Source organism: Ambystoma mexicanum, chromosome 11, assembly GCF_040938575.1.
Source record: "Ambystoma mexicanum isolate Mex_15411 chromosome 11, UKY_AmexF1_1, whole genome shotgun sequence".
In the NCBI taxonomy this organism is placed as follows: Eukaryota; Metazoa; Chordata; class Amphibia; order Caudata; family Ambystomatidae; genus Ambystoma; species Ambystoma mexicanum.
The window spans coordinates 821,752,698-821,767,625 of record NC_090934.1 but is presented as its reverse complement, the minus strand read 5'-3'; the positions used below and the strand labels follow the sequence as shown (position 1 = coordinate 821,767,625).

Here is a 14,928-nt window from a genome sequence, read left to right as displayed (position 1 = left end):
TAAATCTGCTGGAATGTGTCTTCTATTGTGCCCAGGGTGGTTGTGTATTTGGGGACTCAGGGAAGCAAGGGAGCAGTCTAATGCACTGCAGTGCTAAGAGAGGCATGCCTTTTTCAGAAAAAAGTTCAGGTTTTCTGCCAATCAGAAAAAAATAGCAATGCAATCAGGCCAAAGGCAGAACACACATGCCAGTGAGTCTCTGTGGCGCAATTGGTTAGCGCGTTCGGCTTTTAACCGAAAAGACGCTGCTGTTTTTGGCACAAAGACACAGAGTGTTCCACTCAGTAAACCTGAGTCATTTCTCCCGTGTTCTCTGGGTTCAGCCTACTGTCCCCTTTTAACACAAGTGCGCAACTGTGGCTTTCTCCTCATAGCAAGTTATGCCTATACAGAGGACATTTGGTGCACTGTTGATGGGCTCTGTCCTCTACTAAATCCCCTGTGTTTGTGGATTAGGGGAGGTAGGGAAGTGCTTGATACCCTGATTTGCTGTGGGAAAAAGAGCTATTTTAGAAATATTTTCAGGTTGCCTGGGAAGCATAAGCAAACAGCACACCAATCAGGCCCCTGTGTGAGAACTGCATGAGTCTCTGTGGCGCAATCGGTTAGCGCGTTCGGCTGTTAACCGAAAGGTTGGTGGTTCAAGCCCACCCAGGGTCGGTGCATTTTGGCTCAAAAATTCAGCATGACCAACTATGAACTTCTGTTTACCTCTCGCAGGTCTCGTCTGCTGACGTCCAAAAAATCCAATAAACTGCAAGCAATTCTTCTCGCTTGCTTTAGTTTTTCAAAACTTGCCATTCAATTCATAAACATCAAGACTTCATGCGAAGGGTTTGGCTGCAGCGTGTACTGATGCACAGAAGGAAGCTATCCTAGCCAGTCTACTTAAAGAAGCAATGAGGCTCTGCAGGTGCATGTACGTCTCCTACCTTTATTCTGTCATCAGACACACCAGGTGGATTGCCACAAGGACCTCGTGGCGCAATGGTAGCGCGTCTGACTCCAGATCAGAAGGTTGTGTGTTCAAATCACGTCGGGGGCATATTTGCTTTTCCCACTCTGAAATATAAAATTGCTCTTCAGTATCTCGTTATTTCAACCTGACTGCATCTTTGTGCTCTGGGCCTAGTTGTTCTGGCGTTTCGAATGTAAACTTTGCAGCAGGGAAGTATCATATTGACAGACACCCATGAAGGACATGGTCAAGCTTTAAAGCAGGCCAATCTCTATGTTTTACTGGATGCAGCAGAAGTATTTCCTCTTTACCATCTCTTCAAGTGGGCCTGACTGATGTGCTGTTTTGTGCACGCTACGTGGGCTTTGTAAAGCATACCTCTGCCATTTGCATGGCCTCCTAGCGCTGTCAATATTTTCGTGTAATCGCTGAATGCTGCACTGTCCTGGGAACTCTAGGTGTGACTAAAGGATATATGCTGGGGCCCCGAAAGGGGGTCGGCAGTCTAGTGGCAATGCCCATCACTTTGCAGTTTGGGTTTGTGAGTTCAGGTACCGGTCTGGTGTCGGAAACCTGTAAGCGCCCTCCCAATCATGTGTCGGTCCTGGATTGTGAGGATTTCCCCTTATACTGGTCTCAGTAGACACATTTCCATTTTACTTTTTCACTCTCGCATTGCCTATTTCTCTCTTTCTCATAGATACATTATAGACAAGAGAGACATTGTCAGCGAGAGGGCTTCACAGCACCTTCCCCCATTTCCCTAAGTGCATTGCAAGGGGCTCTGGGAGGCGTGCACATTTGTCTGAAACACAAAGATCCACTGGCAATAAAAAGCGTAGGTCCCTAGTTTGCATTTCTTAGAATTTGAGGTGACACTCAGAGTTGTCTCGGGCGTGACTGTACCTTTCATAGGAGATGTGCTAATCCCAAAACCCTCTTCCTTTGTCCCAGTAATCTGTCTTAGTGCCTCTAGCAAGTTGTTTTCTGAAACAAAGCTTACCTGAACATCCTGTAAAATTGGTAACTTTTCAGTAGCAGTACAGTGCAGTATATAGCATTCCTGTTGCGCACAGCATCTAGATCCAAAAGCTGCTTACTCTACCCCAGAAATTAGAATTCACCCAGTCAAACAGAGGGATCTATAAAGAGCATGGCAAGTAGTTAACATAAGCTACTTCCCCCAAGTTCTCTTGGTGCACTCTGCTGCCCTCTTTTAACAGAAGAATGCAACTGCAGCTCTTGCTTCTCAGCAAGGTACCTACATATAGAATCCTTGGTGCACTCTTGCTAAATCTGCTGGAATGTGTCTTCTATTGTGCCCAGGGTGGTTGTGTATTTGGGGACTCAGGGAAGCAAGGGAGCAGTCTAATGCACTGCAGTGCTAAGAGAGGCATGCCTTTTTCAGAAAAAAGTTCAGGTTTTCTGCCAATCAGAAAAAAATAGCAATGCAATCAGTCCAAAGGCAGAACACACATGCCAGTGAGTCTCTGTGGCGCAATTGGTTAGCGCGTTCGGCTGTTAACCGAAAAGACGCTGCTGTTTTGGGCACAAAGACACAGAGTGTTCCACTCAGTAAACCTGAGTCATTTCTCCCGTGTTCTCTGGGTTCAGCCTACTGTCCCCTTTTAACACAAGTGCGCAACTGTGGCTTTCTCCTCATTGCAAGTTATGCCTACACAGAGGACATTTGGTGCACTGTTGATGGGCTCTGTCCTCTACTAAATCCCCTGTGTTTGTGGATTAGGGGAGGTAGGGAAGTGCTTGATACCCTGATTTGCTGTGGGAAAAAGAGCTGTTTTAGAAATATTTTCAGGTTGCCTGGGAAGCATAAGCAAACAGCACACCAATCAGGCCCCAGTGTAAGCACTGCATGAGTCTCTGTGGCGCAATCGGTTAGCGCGTTCGGCTGTTAACCGAAAGGTTGGTGGTTCAAGCCCACCCAGGGACGATGCATTTTGGCTCAAAAATTCAGCATGACCAACTATGGACTTCTGTTTACCTCTCGCAGGTCTCGTCTGCTGACGTCCAAAAAATCCAATAAACTGCAAGCAATTCTTCTCGCTTCAAAACTTGCCATTCAATTCATAAACATCAAGACTTCATGGGAAGGGTTTGGCTGCAGCGTGTACTGATGCACAGAAGGAAGCTATCCTAGCCAGTCTACCTAAAGAAGCAATGAGGCTCTGCAGGTCCATGTACGTCTCCTACCTGTATTCTGTCATCAGACACACCAGGTGGAGTGCAGCATGGACCTTGTGGCGCAATGGTAGCGCGTCTGACTCCAGATCCGAAGGTTGCGTGTTCAAATCACGTCGGGGTCATATTTGCTTTTCCCACTCTGAAATATAAAATTGTTCTTCAGTATCTCGTTATTTCAACCTGACTGCATCTTTGTGCTCTGGGCCTAGTTGTTCTGGCGTTTCGAATGTAAACTTTGCAGCAGGGAAGTATCATATTGACAGACACCCATGAAGGACATGGCCAACCTTTAAAGCAGGCCAATCTCTATGTTTTACTGGATGCAGCAGAAGTATTTACTCTTTACCATCTCTTCAAGTGGGCCTGACTGATGTGCTGTTTTGTGCACGCTACGTGGGCTTTGTAAAGCATACCTCTGCCATTTGCATGGCCTCCTAGTGCTGTCAATATTTTCGTGTAATCGCTGAATGCTGCACTGTCCTGGGAACTCTAGGTGTGACTAAAGGATATATGTTGGGGCCCCGAAAGGGGGTCGGCAGTCTAGTGGCAATGGGCATCACTTTGTAGTTTGGGTTTGTGAGTTCAGGTACCGGTCTGGTGTCAGAAACCTGTAAGCGCCCTCCCAATCAACTGTCGGTCCTGGATTGTGAGGATTTCCCCTTATACTGGTCTCAGTAGACACATTTCCATTTTACTTTTTCACTCTCGCATTGCCTATTTCTCTCTCTCTCATAGATACATTATAGACAAGAGAGACATTGTCAGCGAGAGGGTTGCACAGCACCTTCCCCCATTTCCCTAAGTGCATTGCATGGGGCTCTGGGAGGCGTGCACATTTGTCTGAAACACAAAGATCCACTGGCAATAAAAGGCGTAGGACCCCAGTTCGCATTTCTTAGAATTTGAGGAGGCACTCAGAGTTGTCTCGGGCGTGACTGTACCTTTCATAGGAGATGTGCTAATCCCCAAACCCTCTTCCTTTGTCCCAGTAATCTGTCCTAGGGCCTCTAGCAAGTTGTTTTCTGAAACAAAGCTTACCTGAACATCCTGTAAAATTGGTAACTTTTCAGTAGCAGTACAGTGCAGTATATAGCATTCCTGTTGCGCACAGCATCTAGATCCAAAAATTGCTTACTCTACCCCAGAAATTAGAATTCACCCAGTCAAACAGAGGGATCTATAAAGATCATGGCAAGTAGTTAACATAAGCTACTTCCCCCAAGTTCTCTTGGTGCACTCTGCTGCCCTCTTTTAACAGAAGAATGCAACTGCAGGTCTTGCTTCTCAGCAAGGTACCTACATATAGAAACCTTGGTGCACTCTTGCTAAATCTGCTGGAATGTGTCTTCTATTGTGCCCAAGGTGGTTGTGTATTTGGGGACTCAGGGAAGCAAGGGAGCAGTCTAATGCACTGCAGTGCTAAGAGAGGCATGCCTTTTTCAGAAAAAAGTTCAGGTTTTCTGCCAATCAGAAAAAAATAGCAATGCAATCAGGCCAAAGGCAGAACACACATGCCAGTGAGTCTCTGTGGCACAATTGGTTAGCGCGTTCGGCTGTTAACCGAAAAGACACTGCTGTTTTTGGCACAAAGACACAGAGTGTTCCACTCAGTAAACCTGAGTCATTTCTCCCGTGTTCTCTGGGTTCAGCCTACTGTCCCCTTTTAACACAAGTGCGCAACTGTGGCTTTCTCCTCATAGCAAGTTATGCCTACACAGAGGGCATTTGGTGCACTGTTGATGGGCTCTGTCCTCTACTAAATCCCCTGTGTTTGTGGATTAGGGGAGGTAGGGAAGTGCTTGATACCCTGATTTGCTGTGGGAAATAGAGCTATTTTAGAAATATTTTCAGGTTGCCTGGGAAGCATAAGCAAACAGCACACCAATCAGGCCCCAGTGTAAGCACTGCATGAGTCTCTGTGGCGCAATCGGTTAGCGCGTTCGGCTGTTAACCGAAAGGTTGGTGGTTCAAGCCCACCCAGGGACGGTGCATTTTGGCTCAAAAATTCAGCGTGACCAACTATGAACTTCTGTTTACCTCTCGCAGGTCTCGTCTGCTGACGTCCAAAAAATCCAATAAACTGCAAGCTATTCTTCTCGCTTGCTTTAGTTTTTCAAAACTTGCCATTCAATTCATAAACATCAAGACTTCATGCGAAGGGTTTGGCTGCAGCGTGTACTGATGCACAGAAGGAAGCTATCCTAGCCAGTCTACTTAAAGAAGCAATGAGGCTCTGCAGGTGCATGTACGTCTCCTACCTTTATTCTGTCATCAGACACACCAGGTGGAGTGCCGCATGGACCTCGTGGTGCAATGGTAGCGCGTCTGACTCCAGATCCGAAGGTTTCGTGTTCAAATCACGTCGGGGTCATACTTGCTTTTCCCACTGTGAAATATAAAATTGTTCTTCAGTATCTCGTTATTTCAACCTGACTGCATCTTTGTGCTCTGGGCCTAGTTGTTCTGGCGTTTCGAATGTAAACTTTGCAGCAGGGAAGTATCATATTGACAGACACCCATGAAGGACATGGTCAACCTTTAAAGCAGGCCAATCTCTATGTTTTACTGGAAGCAGCAGAAGTATTTCCTCTTTACCATCTCTTCAAGTGGGCCTGACTGATGTGCTGTTTTGTGCACGCTACGTGGGCTTTGTAAAGCATACCTCTGCCATTTGCATGGCCTCCTAGCGCTGTCAATATTTTCGTGTAATCGCTGAATGCTGCACTGTCCTGGGAACTCTAGGTGTGACTAAAGGATATATGCTGGGGCCCCGAAAGGGGGTCGGCAGTCTAGTGGCAATGCCCATCACTTTGCAGTTTGGGTTTGTGAGTTCAGGTACCGGTCTGGTGTCGGAAACCTGTAAGCGCCCTCCCAATCAACTGTCGGTCCTGGATTGTGAGGATTTCCCCTTATACTGGTCTCAGTAGACACATTTCCATTTTACTTTTTCACTCTCGCATTGCCTATTTCTCTCTCTCTCATAGATACATTATAGACAAGAGAGACATTGTCAGCGAGAGGGCTTCACAGCACCTTCCCCCCTTTCCCTAAGTGCATTGCAAGGGGCTCTGGGAGGCGTGCACATTTGTCTGAAACACAAAGATCCACTGGCAATAAAAAGCGTAGGTCCCTAGTTTGCATTTCTTAGAATTTGAGGTGACACTCAGAGTTGTCTCGGGCGTGACTGTACCTTTCATAGGAGATGTGCTAATCCCCAAACCCTCTTCCTTTGTCCCAGTAATCTGTCTTAGTGCCTCTAGCAAGTTGTTTTCTGAAACAAAGCTTACCTGAACATCCTGTAAAATTGGTAACTTTTCAGTAGCAGTACAGTGCAGTATATAGCATTCCTGTTGCGCACAGCATCTAGATCCAAAAATTGCTTACTCTACCCCAGAAATTAGAATTCACCCAGTCAAACAGAGGGATCTATAAAGAGCATGGCAAGTAGTTAACATAAGCTACTTCCCCCAAGTTCTCTTGGTGCACTCTGCTGCCCTCTTTTAACAGAAGAATGCAACTGCAGGTCTTGCTTCTCAGCAAGGTACCTACATATAGAAACCTTGGTGCACTCTTGCTAAATCTGCTGGAATGTGTCTTCTATTGTGCCCAAGGTGGTTGTGTATGTGGGGACTCAGGGAAGCAAGGGAGCAGTCTAATGCACTGCAGTACTAAGAGAGGCATGCCTTTTTCAGAAAAAAGTTCAGGTTTTCTGCCAATCAGAAAAAAATAGCAATGCAATCAGGCCAAAGGCAGAACACACATGCCAGTGAGTCTCTGTGGCACAATTGGTTAGCGCATTCGGCTGTTAACCGAAAAGACGCTGCTGTTTTTGGCACAAAGACACAGAGTGTTCCACTCAGTAAACCTGAGTCATTTCTCCCGTGTTCTCTGGGTTCAGCCTACTGTCCCCTTTTAACACAAGTGCGCAACTGTGGCTTTCTCCTCATAGCAAGTTATGCCTACACAGAGGACATTTGGTGCACTGTTGATGGGCTCTGTCCTCTACTAAATCCCCTGTGTTTGTGGATTAGGGGAGGTAGGGAAGTGCTTGATACCCTGATTTGCTGTGGGAAATAGAGCTATTTTAGAAATATTTTCAGGTTGCCTGGGAAGCATAAGCAAACAGCACACCAATCAGGCCCCTGTGTAAGAACTGCATGAGTCTCTGTGGCGCAATCGGTTAGCGCGTTCGGCTGTTAACCGAAAGGTTGGTGGTTCAAGCCCACCCAGGGACGGTGTATTTTGGCTCAAAAATTCAGCGTGACCAACTATGGACTTCTGTTTACCTCTCGCAGGTCTCGTCTGCTGACGACCAAAAAATCCAATAAACTGTAAGCAATTCTTCTCGCTTGCTTTAGTTTTTCAAAACTTGCCATTCAATTCATAAACATCAAGACTTCATGGGAAGGGTTTGGCTGCAGCGTGTACTGATGCACAGAAGGAAGCTATCCTAGCCAGTCTACTTAAAGAAGCAATGAGGCTCTGCAGGTGCATGTACGTCTCCTACCTTTATTCTGTCATCAGACACACCAGGTGGACTGCCGTAAGGACCTCGTGGCGCAATGGTAGCGCGTCTGACTCCAGATCAGAAGGTTTCGTGTTCAAATCACGTCGGGGGCATATTTGCTTTTCCCACTCCGAAATATAAAATTGCTCTTCAGTATCTCTTTATTTCAACCTGACTGCATCTTTGTGCTCTGGGCCTAGTTGTTCTGGCGTTTCGAATGTAAGCTTTGCAGCAGGGAAGTATCATATTGACAGACACCCATGAAGGACATGGTCAACCTTTAAAGCAGGCCAATCTCTATGTTTTACTGGATGCAGCAGACGTATTTCCTCTTTACCATCTCTTCAAGTGGGCCTGACTGATGTGCTGTTTTGTGCACGCTACGTGGGCTTTGTAAAGCATACCTCTGCCATTTGCATGGCCTCCTAGCGCTGTCAATATTTTCGTGTAATCGCTGAATGCTGCACTGTCCTGGGAACTCTAGGTGTGACTAAAGGATATATGCTGGAGCCCCGAAAGGGGGTCGGCAGTCTAGTGGCAATGCCCATCACTTTGCAGTTTGGGTTTGTAAGTTCACGTACCGGTCTGGTGTCAGAAAACTGTAAGCGCCCTCCCAATCAACTGTCGGTCCTGGATTGTGAGGATTTCCCCTTATACTGGTCTCAGTAGACACATTTCCATTTTACTTTTTCACTCTCGCATTGCCTATTTCTCTCTCTCTCATAGTTACATTATAGACAAGAGAGACATTGTCAGCGAGAGGGCTTCACAGCACCTTCCCCCATTTCCCTAAGTGCATTGCAAGGGGCTCTGGGAGGCGTGCACATTTGTCTGAAACACAAAGATCCACTGGCAATAAAAGGCGTAGGACCCCAGTTCGCATTTCTTAGAATTTGAGGAGGCACTCAGAGTTGTCTCGGGCGTGACTGTACCTTTCATAGGAGATGTGCTAATCCCCAAACCCTCTTCCTTTGTCCCAGTAATCTGTCCTAGGGCCTCTAGCAAGTTGTTTTCTGAAACAAAGCTTACCTGAACATCCTGTAAAATTGGTAACTTTTCAGTAGCAGTACAGTGCAGTATATAGCATTCCTGTTGCGCACAGCATCTAGATCCAAAAATTGCTTACTCTACCCCAGAAATTAGAATTCACCCAGTCAAACAGAGGGATCTATAAAGATCATGGCAAGTAGTTAACATAAGCTACTTCCCCCAAGTTCTCTTGGTGCACTCTGCTGCCCTATTTTAACAGAAGAATGCAACTGCAGGTCTTGCTTCTCAGCAAGGTACCTACATATAGAAACCTTGGTGCACTCTTGCTAAATCTGCTGGAATGTGTCTTCTATTGTGCCCAAGGTGGTTGTGTATTTGGGGACTCAGGGAAGCAAGGGAGCAGTCTAATGCACTGCAGTGCTAAGAGAGGCATGCCTTTTTCAGAAAAAAGTTCAGGTTTTCTGCCAATCAGAAAAAAATAGCAATGCAATCAGGCCAAAGGCAGAACACACATGCCAGTGAGTCTCTGTGGCACAATTGGTTAGCGCGTTCGGCTGTTAACCGAAAAGACACTGCTGTTTTTGGCACAAAGACACAGAGTGTTCCACTCAGTAAACCTGAGTCATTTCTCCCGTGTTCTCTGGGTTCAGCCTACTGTCCCCTTTTAACACAAGTGCGCAACTGTGGCTTTCTCCTCATAGCAAGTTATGCCTACACAGAGGACATTTGGTGCACTGTTGATGGGCTCTGTCCTCTACTAAATCCCCTGTGTTTGTGGATTAGGGGAGGTAGGGAAGTGCTTGATACCCTGATTTGCTGTGGGAAATAGAGCTATTTTAGAAATATTTTCAGGTTGCCTGGGAAGCATAAGCAAACAGCACACCAATCAGGCCCCAGTGTAAGCACTGCATGAGTCTCTGTGGCGCAATCGGTTAGCGCGTTCGGCTGTTAACCGAAAGGTTGGTGGTTCAAGCCCACCCAGGGACGGTGCATTTTGGCTCAAAAATTCAGCGTGACCAACTATGGACTTCTGTTTACCTCTCGCAGGTCTCGTCTGCTGACGTCCAAAAAATCCAATAAACTGTAAGCAATTCTTCTCGCTTGCTTTAGTTTTTCAAAACTTGGCATTCAATTCATAAACATCAAGACTTCATGGGAAGGGTTTGGCTGCAGCGTGTACTGATGCACAGAAGGAAGCTATCCTAGCCAGTCTACCTAAAGAAGCAATGAGGCTCTGCAGGTGCATGTACGTCTCCTACCTTTATTCTGTCATCAGACACACCAGGTGGACTGCCACAAGGACCTCGTGGCGCAATGGTAGCGCGTCTGACTCCAGATCAGAAGGTTGCGTGTTCAAATCACGTCGGGGTCATACTTCCTTTTCCCACTCTGAAATACAAAATTGCTCTTCAGTATCTCGTTATTTCAACCTGATTGCATCTTTGTGCTCTGGGCCTAGTTGTTCTGGCGTTTCGAATGTAAACTTTGCAGCAGGGAAGTATCATATTGACAGACACCCATGAAGGACATGGTCAACCTTTAAAGCAGGCCAATCTCTATGTTTTACTGGAAGCAGCAGAAGTATTTCCTCTTTACCATCTCTTCAAGTGGGCCTGACTGATGTGCTGTTTTGTGCACGCTACGTGGGCTTTGTAAAGCATACCTCTGCCATTTGCATGGCCTCCTAGCGCTGTCAATATTTTCGTGTAATCGCTGAATGCTGCACTGTCCTGGGAACTCTAGGTGTGACTAAAGGATATATGCTGGGGCCCCGAAAGGGGGTCGGCAGTCTAGTGGCAATGCCCATCACTCTGCAGTTTGGGTTTGTGAGTTCAGGTACCGGTCTGGTGTCGGAAACCTGTAAGCGCCCTCCCAATCAACTGTCGGTCCTGGATTGTGAGGATTTCCCCTTATACTGGTCTCAGTAGACACACTTCCATTTTACTTTTTCACTCTCGCATTGCCTATTTCTCTCTCTCTCATAGATACATTATAGACAAGAGAGACATTGTCAGCGAGAGGGCTTCACAGCACCTTCCCCCCTTTCCCTAAGTGCATTGCAAGGGTCTCTGGGAGGCGTGCACATTTGTCTGAAACACAAAGATCCACTGGCAATAAAAAGCGTAGGTCCCTAGTTTGCATTTCTTAGAATTTGAGGTGACACTCAGAGTTGTCTCGGGCGTGACTGTACCTTTCATAGGAGATGTGCTAATCCCCAAACCCTCTTCCTTTGTCCCAGTAATCTGTCTTAGTGCCTCTAGCAAGTTGTTTTCTGAAACAAAGCTTACCTGAACATCCTGTAAAATTGGTAACTTTTCAGTAGCAGTACAGTGCAGTATATAGCATTCCTGTTGCGCACAGCATCTAGATCCAAAAATTGCTTACTCTACCCCAGAAATTAGAATTCACCCAGTCAAACAGAGGGATCTATAAAGAGCATGGCAAGTAGTTAACATAAGCTACTTCCCCCAAGTTCTCTTGGTGCACTCTGCTGCCCTCTTTTAACAGAAGAATGCAACTGCAGGTCTTGCTTCTCAGCAAGGTACCTACATATAGAATCCTTGGTGCACTCTTGCTAAATCTGCTGGAATGTGTCTTCTATTGTGCCCAAGGTGGTTGTGTATTTGGGGACTCAGGGAAGCAAGGGAGCAGTCTAATGCACTGCAGTGCTAAGAGAGGCATGCCTTTTTCAGAAAAAAGTTCAGGTTTTCTGCCAATCAGAAAAAAATAGCAATGCAATCAGGCCAAAGGCAGAACACACATGCCAGTGAGTCTCTGTGGCGCAATTGGTTAGCGCGTTCGGCTGTTAACCGAAAAGATGCTGCTGTTTTTGGCACAAAGACACAGAGTGTTCCACTCAGTAAACCTGAGTCATTTCTCCCGTGTTCTCTGGGTTCAGCCTACTGTCCCCTTTTAACACAAGTGCGCAACTGTGGCTTTCTCCTCATAGCAAGTTATGCCTATACAGAGGACATTTGGTGCACTGTTGATGGGCTCTGTCCTCTACTAAATCCCCTGTGTTTGTGGATTAGGGGAGGTAGGGAAGTGCTTGATACCCTGAATTGCTGTGGGAAATAGAGCTATTTTAGAAATATTTTCAGGTTGCCTGGGAAGCATAAGCAAACAGCACACCAATCAGGCCCCTGTGTAAGAACGGCATGAGTCTCTGTGGCGCAATCGGTTAGCGCGTTCGGCTGTTAACCGAAAGGTTGGTGGTTCAAGCCCACCCAGGGACGGTGCATTTTGGCTCAAAAATTCAGCATGACCAACTATGAACTTCTGTTTACCTCTCGCAGGTCTCGTCTGCTGACGTCCAAAAAATCCAATAAACTGCAAGCAATTCTTCTCGCTTGCTTTAGTTTTTCAAAACTTGCCATTCAATTCATAAACATCAAGACTTCATGGGAAGGGTTTGGCTGCAGCGTGTACTGATGCACAGAAGGAAGCTATCCTAGCCAGTCTACTTAAAGAAGCAATGAGGCTCTGCAGGTGCATGTACGTCTCCTACCTTTATTCTGTCATCAGACACACCAGGTGGACTGCCACAAGGACCTCGTGGCACAATGGTAGCGCGTCTGACTCCAGATCAGAAGGTTTCGTGTTCAAATCACGTCGGGGACATATTTGCTTTTCCCACTCTGAAATATAAAATTGCTCTTCAGTATCTCGTTATTTCAACCTGACTGCATCTTTGTGCTCTGGGCCTAGTTGTTCTGGCGTTTCGAATGTAAGCTTTGCAGCAGGGAAGTATCATATTGACAGACACCCATGAAGGACATGGTCGAGCTTTAAAGCAGGCCAATCTCTATGTTTTACTGGATGCAGCAGAAGTATTTCCTCTTTACCATCTCTTCAAGTGGGCCTGACTGATGTGCTGTTTTGTGCACGCTACGTGGGCTTTGTAAAGCATACCTCTGCCATTTGCATGGCCTCCTAGCGCTGTCAATATTTTCGTGTAATCGCTGAATGCTGCACTGTCCTGGGAACTCTAGGTGTGACTAAAGGATATATGCTGGGGCCCCGAAAGGGGGTCGGCAGTTTAGTGGCAATGCCCATCACTTTGCAGTTTGGGTTTGTGAGTTCAGGTACCGGTCTGGTGTCGGAAACCTGTAAGCGCCCTCCCAATCAACTGTCGGTCCTGGATTGTGAGGATTTCCCCTTATACTGGTCTCAGTAGACACATTTCCATTTTACTTTTTCACTCTCGCATTGCCTATTTCTCTCTCTCTCATAGATACATTATAGACAAGAGAGACATTGTCAGCGAGAGGGTTGCACAGCACCTTCCCCCATTTCCCTAAGTGCATTGCATGGGGCTCTGGGAGGCGTGCACATTTGTCTGAAACACAAAGATCCACTGGCAATAAAAGGCGTAGGACCCCAGTTCGCATTTCTTAGAATTTGAGGAGGCACTCAGAGTTGTCTCGGGCGTGACTGTACCTTTCATAGGAGATGTGCTAATCCCCAAACCCTCTTCCTTTGTCCCAGTAATCTGTCTTAGTGCCTCTAGCAAGTTGTTTTCTGAAACAAAGCTTACCTGAACATCCTGTAAAATTGGTAACTTTTCAGTAGCAGTAAAGTGCAGTATATAGCATTCCTGTTGCGCACTGCATCTAGATCCAAAAATTGCTTAATCTACCCCAGAAATTAGAATTCACCCAGTCAAACAGAGGGATCTATAAAGAGCATGGCAAGCAGTTAACATAAGCTACTTCCCCCAAGTTCTCTTGGTGCACTCTGCTGCCCTCTTTTAACAGAAGAATGCAACTGCAGGTCTTGCTTCTCAGCAAGGTACCTGCATATAGAATCCTTGGTGCACTCTTGCTAAATCTGCTGGAATGTGTCTTCTATTGTGCCCAAGGTGGTTGTGTATTTGGGGACTCAGGGAAGCAAGGGAGCAGTCTAATGCACTGCAGTGCTAAGAGAGGCATGCCTTTTTCAGAAAAAAAGTTCAGGTTTTCTGCCAATCAGAAAAAAATAGCAATGCAATCAGGCCAAAGGCAGAACACACATGCCAGTGAGTCTCTGTGGCACAATTGGTTAGCGCGTTCGGCTGTTAACGGAAAAGACGCTGCTGTTTTTGGCACAAAGACACAGAGTGTTCCACTCAGTAAACCTGAGTCATTTCTCCCGTGTTCTCTGGGTTCAGCCTACTGTCCCCTTTTAACACAAGTGTGCAACTGTGGCTTTCTCCTCATAGCAAGTTATGCCTACACAGAGGACATTTGGTGCACTGTTGATGGGCTCTGTCCTCTACTAAATCCCCTTTGTTTGTGGATTAGGGGAGGTAGGGAAGTGCTTGATACCCTGATTTGCTGTGGGAAATAGATCTATTTTAGAAATATTTTCAGGTTGCCTGGGAAGCATAAGCAAACATCACACCAATCAGGCCCCAGTGTAAGCACTGCATGAGTCTCTGTGGCGCAATCGGTTAGCGCGTTCCGAAAGGTTGGTGGTTCAAGCCCACCCAGGGACGATGCATTTCGGCTCAAAAATTCCGCATGACCAACTATGAACTTCTGTTTACCTCTCGCAGGTCTCGTCTGCTGACGTCCAAAAAATCCAATAAACTGTAAGCAATTCTTCTCGCTTGCTTTAGTTTTTCAAAACTTGCCATTCAATTCATAAACATCAAGACTTCATGGGAAGGGTTTGGCTGCAGCGTGTACTGATGCACAGAAGGAAGCTATCCTAGCCAGTCTACTTAAAGAAGCAATGAGGCTCTGCAGGTGCATGTACGTCTCCTACCTTTATTCTGTCATCAGACACACCAGGTGGACTGCCACAAGGACCTCGTGGCGCAATGGTAGCGCGTCTGACTCCAGATCAGAAGGTTGTGTGTTCAAATCACGTCGGGGTCATACTTCCTTTTCCCACTCTGAAATACAAAATTGCTCTTCAGTATCTCGTTATTTCAACCTGACTGCATCTTTGTGCTCTGGGCCTAGTTGTTCTGGCGTTTCGAATGTAAGCTTTGCAGCAGGGAAGTTTCATATTGACAGACACCCATGAAGGACATGGTCAACCTTTAAAGCAGGCCAATCTCTATGTTTTACTGGATGCAGCAGAAGTATTTCCTCTTTACCATCTCTTCAAGTGGGCCTGACTGATGTGCTGTTTTGTGCACGCTACGTGGGCTTTGTAAAGCATACCTCTGCCATTTGCATGGCCTCCTAGCGCTGTCAATATTTTCGTGTAATCGCTGAATGCTGCACTGTCCTGGGAACTCTAGGTGTGACTAAAGGATATATGTTGGGGCCCCGAAAGGGGG

At 46.4% G+C, this 14,928-nt stretch overlaps 11 non-coding genes across 11 annotated transcripts; all 11 read left to right on the top strand.

The window, feature by feature from the left end:
* The first annotated feature begins 586 nt into the window (after nt 1-586).
* TRNAN-GUU (transfer RNA asparagine (anticodon GUU)) lies at nt 587-660 on the top strand. Its single transcript has one exon. It is a non-coding gene; the product is annotated as a tRNA-Asn (tRNA).
* A 313-nt stretch (nt 661-973) lies between these two features.
* Nucleotides 974-1,045, top strand: TRNAW-CCA (transfer RNA tryptophan (anticodon CCA)). The gene has a single exon. It is a non-coding gene; the product is annotated as a tRNA-Trp (tRNA).
* A 1,790-nt stretch (nt 1,046-2,835) lies between these two features.
* On the top strand, nt 2,836-2,909 carry TRNAN-GUU (transfer RNA asparagine (anticodon GUU)). The gene has a single exon. It is a non-coding gene; the product is annotated as a tRNA-Asn (tRNA).
* A 301-nt stretch (nt 2,910-3,210) lies between these two features.
* TRNAW-CCA (transfer RNA tryptophan (anticodon CCA)) lies at nt 3,211-3,282 on the top strand. Its single transcript has one exon. It is a non-coding gene; the product is annotated as a tRNA-Trp (tRNA).
* Nucleotides 3,283-5,072: 1,790 nt separating this feature from the next.
* TRNAN-GUU (transfer RNA asparagine (anticodon GUU)) lies at nt 5,073-5,146 on the top strand. The gene has a single exon. It is a non-coding gene; the product is annotated as a tRNA-Asn (tRNA).
* A 2,175-nt stretch (nt 5,147-7,321) lies between these two features.
* On the top strand, nt 7,322-7,395 carry TRNAN-GUU (transfer RNA asparagine (anticodon GUU)). Its single transcript has one exon. It is a non-coding gene; the product is annotated as a tRNA-Asn (tRNA).
* Nucleotides 7,396-7,708: 313 nt separating this feature from the next.
* TRNAW-CCA (transfer RNA tryptophan (anticodon CCA)) lies at nt 7,709-7,780 on the top strand. The gene has a single exon. It is a non-coding gene; the product is annotated as a tRNA-Trp (tRNA).
* A 1,790-nt stretch (nt 7,781-9,570) lies between these two features.
* On the top strand, nt 9,571-9,644 carry TRNAN-GUU (transfer RNA asparagine (anticodon GUU)). Its single transcript has one exon. It is a non-coding gene; the product is annotated as a tRNA-Asn (tRNA).
* Nucleotides 9,645-9,957: 313 nt separating this feature from the next.
* Nucleotides 9,958-10,029, top strand: TRNAW-CCA (transfer RNA tryptophan (anticodon CCA)). The gene has a single exon. It is a non-coding gene; the product is annotated as a tRNA-Trp (tRNA).
* Nucleotides 10,030-11,819: 1,790 nt separating this feature from the next.
* Nucleotides 11,820-11,893, top strand: TRNAN-GUU (transfer RNA asparagine (anticodon GUU)). Its single transcript has one exon. It is a non-coding gene; the product is annotated as a tRNA-Asn (tRNA).
* Nucleotides 11,894-14,446: 2,553 nt separating this feature from the next.
* TRNAW-CCA (transfer RNA tryptophan (anticodon CCA)) lies at nt 14,447-14,518 on the top strand. The gene has a single exon. It is a non-coding gene; the product is annotated as a tRNA-Trp (tRNA).
* Nucleotides 14,519-14,928: the final 410 nt, after the last annotated feature.